Source organism: Columba livia, chromosome 25, assembly GCF_036013475.1.
Source record: "Columba livia isolate bColLiv1 breed racing homer chromosome 25, bColLiv1.pat.W.v2, whole genome shotgun sequence".
In the NCBI taxonomy this organism is placed as follows: domain Eukaryota; kingdom Metazoa; phylum Chordata; class Aves; order Columbiformes; family Columbidae; genus Columba; species Columba livia.
The window spans coordinates 1,515,573-1,530,120 of NC_088626.1; the positions used below are offsets into that span (position 1 = coordinate 1,515,573).

The 14,548-nt window shown below is 49.6% G+C and overlaps 1 long non-coding RNA gene across 2 annotated transcripts in view; it reads left to right on the forward strand.

Annotated features, from left to right (window-relative positions):
* Window positions 1-14,271, forward strand: part of LOC110365000 (uncharacterized) — a 126,253-nt gene extending 111,982 nt beyond the window's left edge. Inside the window, exon 4 of one of the 2 annotated variants that reach the window (XR_010468002.1) lies at window positions 10,031-14,271. This is a non-coding gene — a long non-coding RNA (uncharacterized LOC110365000). The remainder of the gene's footprint in view (window positions 1-10,030) is intronic. The other variant, XR_010468004.1, reaches the window with a different exon arrangement.
* The last annotated feature ends 277 nt before the right edge of the window (window positions 14,272-14,548 follow it).

Below are 14,548 nucleotides of genomic sequence, written 5' to 3' on the forward strand. Positions count from 1 at the left end.
AGCCCCAGGCGATGCTGCTGCAGAGCTTCCCAGGCTATTCCAAGTAATTCCAGCGGATCATATTAAAAATTATGTCTTTAAACATATTTATACAGGCCGCATATATTTTATATGCCTGCAACAATGCATTTTATGGAGTATATAAAAAAAAGCAGATGGAAATTATCTGTTCTTCCCATACAGCTTGTCTCTTTTGGTGGGGGGGAGATAACAAGGATCTATTTCATTTTGCTGTTTGCTGCAGGATGCCATGCAATAAATTGAGAAGCAAAATGCTTCTTTCCCCCCCTTCTTTTGAATGCCGTTCTAAGCTGGAAAGCCCCAGCAAATGGAAAACACTATTTGCAGGCTATGAGCCCAGAGTCCCTTTTGCTCCCCTCTCTTGTTTGCTCACCAAAATGAATGGGCTCTTTCGGCTGCAAGGATCATAACGTTAATCGGAACTAAAGAGCACTGTGTTTGCAAAGAATCAAGGATCTTCCCCTCCGCAAACTTTGCAAAACGGTTCTTCAGATATTTGGGAACAATTAGATGAAGCTCAAGCGAAAGCCGCTGCCGGGCGCTGATCGGCAGCTCTCCTCTTCATCAAATATTCAGCGCGGATATTTCATTATCAGCCTAATTCATAGGCTGCATCCACGGCTGGGTGGTTTTAGAAATTAAACTGTACTTTCACCTCTAACAAATGCAGCTCCCTGGCAGGCGGTGACTTGCGGAGCGGGGTGGGGGTTCTGTAGCGAGCAGGGCCACGCGTGGCCTCACCTTTCATCAGCAAAAAATTAATCACATCCAAAGCGATGTGGTGAATGAAGCCGGCAAGCTGTGCAATTACAGCCGTGGACAGGAGTTAATTAGTCGCTTGCCTTTGCTGTGCAGAGAGGTTTGCCGGTGGGGCCGGTGCATGTTCTGCATCTCGGGGTTGGGGTGAACCAACAATAATTCAGGGTTTTGGTGATGTTTGGAGGAGCGGTGGGTATGGCCGTGCTGTTAGCAGCACGTGGACCTGAGTGGGACGGGAACCAGGATGCATCGAGTCATTGTGATTCTGCTTTATGTCCCCACAAACACCCTTGTCTGCACTACGCGAGGGTTTACAAGCAAATAAATCTGTTGATACTATGAGCTGAAAAACATCAGCACCCGACATTGGTGCCCGGCCTCGGCTTTACAATGCCGGCAATTAAACTTCTTGTCGGCAGGCGGGTTCTCGAGAAGGTTGACAGCGTGTTCAGCTACAAGCACGGCTGGTGTGTCCCTAGTTTATGAGCACTCAAAGTGGCACAACCAGAGCCAGGAGCATCCTCATCCCCATGTACCCATCTCCTGAGACTTAGGGGTGTCCCATTCCTCTCTGGGGCTCCCCAGACGGGAGTTTCTGTGTGATTTAATGCGTCATTGTAATGAAAACCATATTGTCATGAGGGCTGCTCTTGGCCATGCTCAAGATTCACCGGCTGCAAGAGAAATGTTTGAAAAAATAAGACAACAAAGAAAAACACCCAAGGGTTCGCAGCAAAATATGGTGGCTCTTTCCTTCTCTCCTCCCTACCTCTTGACTATTAAAAACTGTGGCAGGTGGAGGTTTCCCTAACCTGCCAAAGTATTTGGCCACCGGCTACCAAAGGCAGGAGAACTTTAGGATTTATTCATGGCCACCTGTCAGGGGCTGTCATTCCCCACACTGAGCTACAGCCCCAAGTTTGCCGTGCTATAAATCAGCTCCTCTTGGACATCATAACTCTTCTTTACAGGCTCTTTCCCCCTCATAAATAAACCTCATTCCGTATGTGTATACTGCAAGAGGCAAACCTGATTTGCAGCTCTGTGCCGGCTCAGGTGGCATCTCTTTGCCAGCTGATGAAGTGCCCGGGGAATCTCTCCAGCCTGTGTCCCTGCATGGGACGTGTCCCTGCATGGGATCCCCAGCCATGGGGACCAGGACCCTCCAGGGGCACCTGGGTGATATGGGAAGGAGGGTGGGTGTTCTCCCCCACCCAGATTCACATGTGACAGAGCAGGGAGCGCAGCCAGTCACTTGGGAAGTCCTTCAGCCGCAAAATCCTCTTTGCATGTAGAAAATAAATGCATTTACGGAAATTAGGACCGACTGGAGAGGCATGTCATTAACAGGAGGGGGAAAGTAAAAGGAGATTTGCAAGAAGCGTGAACAAATCGAGCAAGGTCTGAGCCTTGTTTTCCCTCCCCTTACATGGAGGTGGCTTTTTGGGGGGTGAGATGGGGATGGTGGCTGCGGCTCTTGCTCCGCTCCCTCCTCAGCATCCCCCTCCAGGAGCAGGGGTCAGCATCAGCCTCAGACAAAGACCTCATTGCAGCCCAAACAGTAGGGCGATTTATGTCCCCCGCTGTCCAGATGAAGAATGGACCCCTCTATTTTTGTCCTCTGGTTGGTATTTTAACAGCAGATTAACAGGAAATAGGTCTAGAGGTGCAGTCTGCCCTTTTCTCCCCCTTCGAGAGGCTGCAGAAGTGCACATCGGCATTTGGCTTTTGCAAAGTCCTGAAGGTTTTGTGACACTGTCACAAAACTGGGGGACTCCTGAGAGCCCCAGGCTTGGAAAGAGACACTTCACCCAACCCATCGCAGCACTTTCTCCTCCCTTTATCGCTCCCACAGTGATGCCAGGGATGTCCCAGGGGTGCCAGAGAGGCTGAGACCAGACTCAACCACTGAAGCCCATAAAAGTGCTTCTCATCCACCCTTATCCCACTTTTCTGGTGTACCGGCACCAGATACAAGGGAAGGGAGATGGAGCAGCCTATACCCAGAGCTCTACCATGGAATTCCAGGTCCAGAGGCCTTAAATCTCTTTTTTTTCTTCTCCTTTGTGTGCCTGGTTTGAATGGTTTAAATTAGCAACTTCCTAATCAGAGAGAAGATTAAGCTCAAGTTCAAGGTGGGGAGATGCATCCTGGCACTGATGCTGGGATGCTGAGCACCTTGCAGACCCCAAACCCTTTAATTTCTGAGACCGGAGGGCGGGTTTTTCCCTGTTTCTCCTGGCAAAGCCCAGCAGCAGCCCCTCGGAGCCCCGATGGCTGCGGTGGGACAGGTTCTGGCAGCTCCCATCTTCTGGCTGCCATCTCCAGTCAAGAGACTTCACACATTATCTGCCTCTTGACTATTAACAAAGCCTTTGGCGTCGGCTGCCAAGAATTACTCAGAAATCATAACGCAGTCTAATCAATACGGCTTTCACCCACGCGGGGCAGGAGGGGGCAGCGAACAATGTCTGCATCTCAAGCATCCCACCGCGCAGAGCCAAGGGGTGATGCTTTTAAACCAAAAGAGGGGAGATTCAGGCTGGAAACCAGCACATTTTTGACACTGAGGGCAGCGAGACACTGGCCCTGATTCCTCTCAATCTAAAGCACCTCCGGTGCAATCCCAGCCAAAGGCGGCTTGTACCAATGTGGCAAAAATTTGCCCTATAAATTAGCGCACAGGGATTTCAAGCATTCCTGTCCTAGATTAAGCTTTGTCCTTGTCAGTCTTGAGCTAGAAAGGAAATAAAGCGGCTGGAAAACCAAGCCCTGGTGGGAGACAAGCCCTGTCTGCTTCTCTGGCTCCTCGTGTCTTATCTCCATCAGTCGGTAGAAACTTTGCGAGTGTTCATTTCATTTCAGCAGGAGGGAAACTGAGGCAGGGAGTGAGACAAGCGAGACTCAGGTTGTTCAGGGCTTCTTGCAGAGCCAGAGGAGGAGCCTGGGGAAATAAGAAATGTCCCAGCAGAACCAGGAATGTCCCCAGAGCTGCAGCCCCATCCTCTGTAGCTGCTGGCATGTGTAATTAAGTAATCAATTATGGGTGCAGGGGTTTTACGGGGGTGTTTATGCCCCTGTCGCAGGCAGGGGACGGCAGGAGCGTGGGGCTCTGCCAGATGGGCTGGCGTGCGGCTCCGCTGCCTTCGCTTTGCTTGTTTGCAACCAATTTACAAATCCTTTAAATAGGGAATAAACGGAGCCTTCCCCCAGGAGAGCCAGATGGCTGCGGAGCCGTCAGACCGGCAGGCACAGCAGAGGGGATTTGGGGTGGTTTGGTGGTTAAAATCTGTGTGTGTATCTATGTGCGTCTGCAAATAATTCATTAGCGCTGGACCCTCCTCCTCTTTTTGCAAGCGCGGGGGCTGCAGGTCCCTCCTTGCCAAGGGTTTGGCTCTAAAGGCAAAAGAAAGGGGTAGGAGCGATGCTGGGACAGGAACAGCCCTGTCACTGCCAGTTCCCACCATGCAACAGCTGCAACACCAGTTTCCAGCCTTGTTCCCAATGGCAAAGCCCTGTGCTGGGGTGGCCAGATCCCTTTTCAGGGGCTTTAGCCCTTTCCCTTTCGCTTTTCCTTCCCTTTCCTGATCCCTTTTCAGGGGCTTTAGCCCTTTCCCTTTCCTTTCCCTTTCCTTTCCCTTTTCCTCCTTTCCCTTTCCCTTTTCCTCCTTTCCCTTTCCCTTTCCCTTTCCCCTTTCCTTTCTCTTTCTCCTTCCCTTTCCCTTTCCCTTTCCCTTTCCCTTTCCCTTTCCCTTTCCCTTTCCCTTTCCCTTTCCCTTTCCCTTTCCCTTTCCCTTCTCCTTCTCCTTCTCCTTCTCCTTCTCCTCCTCCTCCTCCTCCTTCTTCTCCTTCTTCTCCTTCTTCTCCTTTTTCCCTTCCCCTTCCTCTTCTCCTTCCTCTTCCCCTTCCTCTTCCCCTTCCCTATCCCCTTTCCCCTTCCCTTTCCCTTTCCCTTTCCCTTTCCCTTTCCCTTTCCCTTTCCCTTTCCCTTTCCCTTTCCCTTTCCCTTTCCCTTTCCCTTTCCCCTTCCCTATCCCCTTTCCCTCTCCCTCTCCCTCTCCCCTTTCATTATTTCCTTTCATTTCACTTTATTCCATTCCATTCCATCCCACTTCATTGTATTTGATTTTCTCTTGAAGAGCAGCAGCACTTTTCCCACCCTCGGCGTCGTGCGTCACCTCGCACATCAGAAGCCGGGCAAGAGGGCAGCGGGCATGTGTGGGGCAGTGACACCCCCAGCCCCACGTGGGACCGGCTGCTCGGTCACGGCACAGGAACAGACGTCTTCTCTGTGTCAGCCCTTCACAAGGTCCCCCGATGTCCTTCCGGCTCCAGCCCCGCCGCTCGCGTTCTGTCTCAAATACAGCAAATACATCCACGGCCAGCAATTGATTTTTCTAAAAATGTAACGTGCACACAAAACCCAACATGTATAAAATATGTCAGATTGTGGGGGAACAATTGCGCTTCTTTCCTGCCCCCAAAAAAATCGATTGTAAGAGCGTATGTAAAAATACAATGGCACTGAACTCCAAATAATTAGGTGATTGTGCTAAGCGAACGTCTTATTTAAAAATGGCTCAGCAGTACATGGCTGTGAGACACAATCTAATCAGAATGAAGCAGGAAATGTAGCAGTTTCCAGGTGAGTAAGCTGAAATGCAGAAGTCATTGTGTGAAAGGGAGGGGAAAAATAAAATCAGGGCTGGAAATGACAAGGGAAGGAGAGGAGAAGAATCGGTTCCAGAGACAGGAGTAATAGCAGCACATTGCTGTCATTATTGCTGAGGAGAAAGCACAGCCAAAAGAATGAGGGGAAAGCACAAAATTAAATCAAATATGATTACTGAATGAATAGAAAAGGACGAGCTCAGGGGGTTGTGTGGCTTTTTAAACATATCTATTTATTTTCAGAGTGTATTTGGGTGATGAGGAGTCGGCCGGAGCGGAGATGGGGATGGGAGAGGCTGAGGGACATGGGGGAGCAAGGTGGGGGGACACAGGGCTTGTCCCCTCCCCATGACCTCCCAGTGCAGCCGCACCCAGAGCAGACGATCCCTGTGGGTTGGGAACGAGCAGCAGGAACAGGTGGGAATCTCTTACCCCCCCAAAAAATGGGTTTTCAGCCCATTTTGATGCAAATGTCATTGCAATAAGGAACAAGGGAGTTCAGCACAGGTACTGGGGCATAATTGCTTCTGAATAGATAGATTTGTGGAACAAAACCCATTTGCTTTAATTGTGAACTCCCAAGTGTACCAGCTGCTCCTTTAACCACCAGAGAGATGCCAGACCCACGTTTGGGTCAGAGAGGGACCAGCTAAGGGGTGAAGATGGGACAGTCGGGATACAGGATGGATGGACAGGGACCAAGTGACCTTATTATTCCCCTCGTGTGTGTGTGATGCTGATCCTGAGTCCGGCCAAGGTGACACGGGGCAGGGGACGATGGCTTTGGGCAAAGCGGGGCGCTCGCTGTCCCATGCTGGGGTTGTCTGCAGGCAGCACGATGGGAAGCAGCATCCTCCCCCCACACTGTAGCATAAAATCTAAATTATCCAGGGCAAGAGCACCCCCCCGCTTCCCTCCCTGCCCCTGTTTTGATCTCACTGGTGCAGGGCAGGTGTTAACAGAACCTGGGCGAGCTGGGGCCGTGGCAGCATCCTCTCTGGTGTTAAGGAGCCCTTTGAAGGTTTGGTTTCCAAAACTGGGTGAAAGCTCAGCCCCGATGTTGTGGGGCAGAGTGGGGGGCACACAAGTGGTCCCCACCGGGATGCTCTTTGGAACGCTCTTGTCCCAAAGACAGGTGGCTCCTGGAGGGATGCGATGGCTTTCCATGATGCCACCCAAAATCAGCCCCATCCACAGCACTGGACACCCAGCCAAGGTGCAGCAGCAGCATTTATTTCCCTCCCTGTGCGGAAAGGATGGATTTAAACCCCCGTCCCTCTCCCCCCACAGTTGGGCTGTACCGGGGGGGAACTGGTCAGCTCAGCACCCGCGGCTGAGCCGCTCAAGGTCACTTTTGACCCGTGTTCCCTGTAAAACGTGCTGAGTCTCCACCTCATTTCCTATGCATTGAACTCCATAGACCTGGAGGACTCTCCGACAGGCAGGCATGGGGATTTGACCATTATTTTTCTCTTGCCTTCCCTCCCCCCCGTCTCTCTCCAAGAGAGGATTATAAGTTGCACCTATTAATTCTAGACCTGAAGCACCAAGCGGAACTTTGGTGAGTGTTTTATAACCTTCTTTCTCCCAAATCCCCTCTCTGCCCAACACTGTCCTTCTGCCCTTCCCGTTGGTGCCCATCCCGTGGCTTCATCCTCCCCGCTCCACAAGGCAGAAAGCAAGAAAAAGCCTGGAAAGAGGTTTTGCATTCACTTTTAACCTTTTTTGAGAGGGTAGCAAATAGGATTTTGGCCGTGATTAAAATGTGAAATGTTTGGTAGGGCTGCCCATAAACCCGGTGCTGACGGATTGATTTCACTCCCAAACTTTTACATCCCGAGTCCTGCACAGCGCAAAGCCGCACCGGGGAGGTTTTATAGAGCATAAAGGCACAGATGTCGTAAAATAAGGGGAGAGGGGCTGGATTTAAGCAAGCCTGGCTCTAGAGGAGGTGCAGGCATGTGTGTGCATGCAGGAGCAGCTGCCAGGGGAGCTTTGCTGCCAGAAAATCAGGCACCATCACTTGTCACCGTTCGGTCCCTTCCTGCCAGGCAGCTTAACACAGACCCGAGACTCAACGCATCCCCGAAGTGGGGTGGAAAAGTGAAGGATCCCAGTGGGTTAACCCGTAGCAAACACGATATCAATGGTGCCACGAGGATTTTTCAGTTATTTAATTTTTTTTATTATAAATAGCCAAAAGACTTGATCCCAATTCCCCTTTAAATGGGCAAAGCATAATATTGATAGTTCACAACAGATACAAGATGAATTGAACTCCTCCATCAGCAAGCAGAACCTCTTTTAACAGGGGATATATCGAAGCCATAAATTCCTGAAGACAGGATTGCTATGCAATAGCGTAATACGTCTTCTATTCAATCTTTTATACATAATGTTTTGTCCTGCATTTTAGTAGAACTATTTATGGATTGGGAGATGTTCCTTGAAGAAGTATCAGCCCTGAGGGTCTCTCCCGCTTGCCGTGCTTGGTGGCCCTGCGTTATTTGCAGGGATGTGGGGTTAGCTGCTGGTCCACGCTGTGTTTTCCAATTGATTTGGGTTCAGTATTTGACCTCAGAGATGCCCAGAGCTCCCTCTTCCCCAATAAAAGAATAGATATATGGCACGAGACACCCCAGGACACCAGCAAGTCCCGGGCTCTTCTCTGTGCAAGCGCGGTAGGAGACTTTAAAACTCATTTTGCCGCATTCTCCTGTGGGTTTCTTTCTCTGCCTTGAATGGGAAAAGCATCAAGGAAATGCACTTCAAATAGGTAAACAAAAAGAGGAATTCTCCCGAATTATCATTTCCTTTCACGCGGTTCTGCCTCAAGGCTTCTGGCTGGTGAAATTAAAGAAATACAATTAAACTGTAGCCGGCTCCCTAGTGCCTCTGTGCAAACTAAGGCAAAATACTACTGGTGCACACAGGAAAAAAAAGCGCCCAGGCCTCCAGAACTTTAATTTCAGCTTCTATTCACATCCCTGTCAGCAACCAGGAGCGGGTCCCATCTGCTGCTCCTCCCGAGTCTTGCATGGGGGGAGCTGGCAAGTCTCACCTTGCTGCGCATGGGCAGCCGCCAGCAGGCTAAAAATACAGCGAGAAATGACCCTTTTCTTGGCAGCCGCTGGGAAACCTGAAAGCTGCAGCAAGACGAGTCCTGGCAAGAAGCAGCATTTCGTTTTTTCAATGGGAAAGGGGGTTTATCCTTTTTTCCATCGGAGCCACCTGGGCATCCTGGTAGGTGTTTTGTTCTCTTGATCGTGGTCGAGCGCTGTGTGGGATCGGGAGGTGCGATGGAGCTCACATGAGCTGAACAGAAACCAGCATCTCCATCCTACAGGCTACTCTAATCTATTATTTTATGCCTTTTTTTCCCATTTTTTTAAAAAGAAATCATTTTTTCCAGAAATAAAATCAACCGGTGCACTGACCATCAAAACCATGATCACCCAAAGCAATGGAGAGTCTTAGCGCTTTTGATTTTGGGTCCCAACCAGGTGCTTGATACAATTTGTGTCCACACATCGGGGCAAAAGCAGATAAATGAGAGAGCAAGCGGCACGGCCCGTCCCGGCGTGTCCTGGCAAACAGGAATGAAGTCAGAGGCGGGCGGGAGCTTTGGAGCCCATCACCCTGACTTCTGCAGAGGGTTTTATCTCATTAAAACAAACGAACAGATGCCTATTGCCTGTGTCGGCGGGGAGACTGCGCTTCCCGATTACACTTTATAAACCCCAAGCTGTTTACTGCCGCGGTAGATAAGTGGAGCTTTTAAGAGGAGGAGATGGAGTCTGGGGTTTGGATGTTTAATAGACCTTATTGTGTGCACGCGCGTGTGTGCACGTGTGTGATAACACAGGGAGAACCGCACGCGCGGCTGCGGCTTCTGCATCACGGGAAGGAGACGCTGACCCCCCTATTGCCCCCCGAGTGGTCCAGGGCTGGAGCATCCCCAGCACCATCCTGCCCCATGATCTGTATGGGATCCAATAGGGATTTTGGGGGTTCTTGTAGTCTCTTTGGCCACATCCAGCCTTTTTTTCTGAAGCTGCTTTAGGTGTAATGGATGCACGCAACATAAAGCACATCTTAATCAATGTGCAAGATTCTGCTTAAAAACCCAATGATTTTGATCTGGAGCCTGACAACGTGGTAATTTATATGCAGCACAGCATAACCAAAGAGCTTGTTATGCAAACACAGACCACTGATTTGACAAATCTCCTGGAAACAGAATTAATGTCTGTATTCTGTGAAAAGATGTAATTTATTTTAATATTTTAAAGAGAGAAAATTATATATGCATGTATATGTGTGTATAAATAGAGCTGAACAGAAACAAACACATATGCACATGCAGATATAGATATATTTACAAACATTTTGCTACCGCCATGTGAATACGCACGAACTGCGAGGCCAAGGATGGATGGACAGATACTTAGCGGCTGTAGATCATCGCGTTTCGACTGGTGTCAATGGGATTATGTTGATTTACTTCAGCTTCAGCCGTGGCCAGAAGCAGAGAGTTAATTAGATCCGTACTGATAACACTGCTCTTCTCCAATGACAGAGAAATGCTGCTGTTCCCAATGCGGAGCCCGACACCGTCGCACCGACTTTGCACCACTGCCTGAAACAATGAGAAGCTGAATTGGAAATGACCTCCTGATTATCGGTGGCATCTCTCACTGTGTTTATTTATGGGCTGCAATAATATTAGTATAATATTATTGTTGTCCTTTTGTGCAAACTGTGCTTTATTTATGGCAGCGAGGCAGGAAACACAGTCTGCATAACTGAGGTTTGGATGGAACGAAACATATGTGAGGAATTTCTTAATTTGATTTCAGACACGCGCGACGTTTGCTGCCCGCTCTCCTTATCTGCCCATCTATTTGTCTTTCTCCATATGGACACATCCATTTATCTATTGCTCTGCTACTTCTGAGGCTCCTGCCTCTCTGGCATCCAATTTTTCTATTTATTTTATTTTATCTTAGTGTATTTCTGGAGGAGGCAGAAGAGCCGGTGAGAACACGGATGGGCAGCACATGAAGCTGGGAAGATGTGGGGAAGAAAGAAACGCCTCCGGGGCAAAAAGAAGGGGAAAAAAGCAGAGCAAAAGGCTCATGCAATGTTTAAAATAACATGGCACAGACCCATCTGTGGATGCAGCTGCTTGTAATGCCAATCGATACGGGAGCGATTCCCTTCCTGAACTGGTGACCGATAATCAATGGGCTGAGCCCCGGCTCTCCTCTCTCCCCGCTCCTCCGACCCGGCCTTATTAATTAAAACCCAGCCCCCTGTGCTCCTGAGAGCCCCTCCCTCCTTGCAAAGCAATATATTGCCCATGGTACAGCCCGTTCATCACCTATAGCCACCGCAATCTACACATTGTATAAGCAGGAGAGGCTCTAGCAGCTAATTAAGCATTCAGTCCTCCTTTTGCCTGGAAGATGCTATGCAAAAACCAAAGCCTATTGAATGTTCAAGCAGAATTCTTATTAATTTTATGTGGGAGATAGATAGGAGTATAATTGCCTGGAAACCTGGTTTAAAGAATGGAAACAGAATGTCTCTTCTTTCTTACTTAATTTGTATTGATTTTTATATTTTATTTTTATTTTGGGGAGCTGAAAATGTGGAGTGTGATTTTTCGATGCTTTAAAATGTGTATTATGTCCCCACTTAAGGAGCTGCTGGGAAGTGGGTTAGGCTAGTGAAAAATGCGCTGCTCTGAATACAAGCAAAATAGTACCAATAATAATAATAATAATAATAATAATAATAATAATAATAATAATAATAATAATAATAATAATAATAATAATGGTGATTGATGATGATGATGATGATGATGATGATGATGATGATGCAAATGTCAGGGCGGTCACTAAAAATGTACTTTTCCTGCCTTCAGCATTGGGAATCACCTTTCCCAGCCCTTTCTGAGCGTGTCGCGCACAAGCTCATTGCATGGCAGTGCCGAGCCCTCTCCCCCGGGGAGAACCAACCATAAATCTCCCAAAACCAACACTTTCCTCGCTGGGAAATGAAAAAGTCATTAAATGCACAGCACGGAACAGGAGGAGGGAAAGGGATGGGGATGCAGGAGCCAGCTCAGCATCTCCGCAGATGCCGCTCGCACTCCGGTCCCATCCCGGCATCACACAAACGCTCTCGCCAACCCCACGTTATCCATGCGGGAAGATTGGCGGTGACCTTTAAATGTCACTTCCAAATGCCAGCCCCAGCTAAGTGGCTACAAAACGCAGTGTTTGTGCTCGATTACGGGGAGCAATGGGCCTGAGCTGCTCACCTGCTGACAGGGACGCTGGAAAAAGCCAAGGGCCCCCGGGTGGCCTATGAGCATCTTCTCCACCCATCAGTAGAGAGATGTAACTGGGCAAATCACACCAGGAATAAAGATAATCCAAATATTGTATTGCATTAATACTGTATATTAAATGCATTGTGGTGTTTTTTTCCATGTCTCAAATTAGACCCGACCAATTACTGGGGGAAAGAAATGAAATAATTCAAGACTTTTTTGTCAGTTGATTTGAAGTTTGGGTGAACAAGCTGTTTCCGCACAGTTTCCATCTGATCCCCATTGAATCCTGTGTCCCCCCCCCCGCTGCAGTGCAGCCTGGGCTGGCTGGCCAGGCCAAAATAAACCTGAAACATGGGGCTTTGATGATGGAATAAAATGAAATCACCGGAGTTACCGCCACAATCGCTGTCGCGCTGCAGCCATCAGCAGCACCAGAGTGAGATCGCTATCCAGGCGAAAGCGAGAGGCTCTGGCTACACAAATTGTATTTCCCTAGGCAGTGGATTAATTAAAACTATCAAGTGTTCTCAGCTTTTTGAAATTAACTTTGAAAGTGTTTGGATAAAAAAGAAAAGTGGGAAATAAGAAAAAAAAATAAAAGCCTGAACAATTTTTGCTGTTTCTTTTCTTCTCCCTTGAGTGCAGGGAAAGAGGAGGAAAAGGCAGATTTTCCCCCAGACCGTTTGCAGTGCAGAAAGTCCCGCATGGCCCATGGGAACCGAGCCTTAATTGTGATGCTAAACCCAGTTATTACGGACCTTGGGCCAAACATTAAATTTCTGTTTGGGGGGGTGCTTGGCTTTCTTGACATGGGAGATGCGGCCCCTTCTCCATCCCAGCGCCAGCGCTCGGTGCTCAGGAGTGATGGAATTCCCGGGGGGAAAACCACTGGGACGCAGCAAACGACACCTGATACAAACAAGAGGAGATGGGGAGAATAAAGAGGGAATAAAACCCCACCCGACAGCCAGTGTACAAGACATTAGGGACCATCACGAAGAATCACGCTCAGTGCGGGATGAAGAGGCTGCACTGAATATAGCGGCGCTGGCTGCCGGCGGGGACGGCTGCGTGATGGAGAGAGCAATCGGGAGGACGCTGCCGCGTTCCCGCAGGACCGAGGTTGATTTCTCAGCAGGTTCAGCTGTGTGGTAGGTAAATTATGCTCAGCCATCCTTCCTTGGGTCTTATTTCATGGCCCAGCGATGATTATGCTACTGATCTTCCAAAGGGGGTTGTTCTGGGCTGGAGAAGCCTAATAAATAAGGATGTGGAAACCTTCCAGAAGAGACAATAGCTAAACACACCATATAGGCAGCCTGTCTGATGACATATGGGGTAAAATACAGCCAAAGAGCCCTGAAATGGGAACATTTCACTGCGCACCAGCTCCTCGGTGTTGGCGGGAAGAGCAGGGGATGCCAACCCAGCCGGGCACAACAATGCGCTTGATAAAGCAAGAACCAGCCCCATAAGGTTTAAAGGCCTCTATTTTCCCCAAATCTCACCATTTCCATCATTTTGGGACAGGGCAGCCCCTGCCACCCCCTGCACCCATGTCCCTGTGCCCCTTGCAGAGCTGCCTGTGCTCCCTGCCCAAACCATCACACGCCCGCTGAAACTTCCCATGTTTTGACATGCACCGTTCCACCACCTTCAATAAAACGTGCTGGGAGCAGACTTGGGATCCCAAAGGGTCCTGGATCAAACCTCATTACTCTTCAAATGGCTTCTAATCATCCCTCCCACTCTGTTCCCCGCAGCATCCGTCGTTCCGGCAGCTGAGAAGGGGAAACAAATGCAGAACAAATCATTAGGAAACAACAAACCCCCGATCTGCCCGACCCAAGGAGACACAAAAGCAGCTCAGGGGTTGTGAGGACGCTTGGCCTGCCTTCTGCATCGCAGCGGGGCTCTTGGCAGGTCTTGGCTGCCCAGAGAGAGGTTTCCTCTTCCCCTCGCTGCCTCCGCACCTTATCTCCAGGCTCAGACGAGCTGCTTTGGCTGCAAAGGCTGAGGAGTCGTTAATCCCGGCTCATCCAGGGGTGGTGGGAGCGGAGACAGCAGCTCAGGGGGTTTATCTTGACTTCTCCCCCTCCTCAGCCCCCGCCATCCCCCTCCCAGCCTTCCCCTTCGTGCCATCCATGTGCCATCGGATTTTGGGGAACACCAGCACCCTCCGTCTGAAGCCCCAGAAAAAGCGCCTGGTGTCACTCAGCTTGCAAAAGCTGCTCTCCCAGTTCTCCCAGCAGAGACTGCCCAGGTCCCAAGTGTCATTCTGTCCTCCAGCTCGGCGACCGCAGTCCCCATGGTCCCTTAGCGAGCCCCAGCACAGACCAGAGACTGGCCACAAATGTCTCCTGTTCCCAAGTGCTCCGCTTCCATTAGTTGTGAAAAAAATGAAATAAAAATTAAAAAAATCAATCAGATGCTTTTTATTTGCTATTTTTTCCCCCTGCTGCAGCCAGTCTTCGCCAAGCACAAACAGCCCACTGCGGCTGCTGGCGCTGAGGCCACCTTCTCCATCCCAAATGGCTGCAGGGGTGGGATGGATGTGGCAAGAAGGGCTGTGGGATGGGGCAGTGATGGGACCGGGGTGACACAGGACCAGGGTGACACAGACCAGGGTGAGATGGGGCTGGGAAGAGCCTGTGACAAGGCAGCGGAGACCACGCTGATTAACACAGGGATGTAGAACATAATATTAGCACAAAACCTGCTAAAGCACATTCTCCCCCATTACCTTGCAAT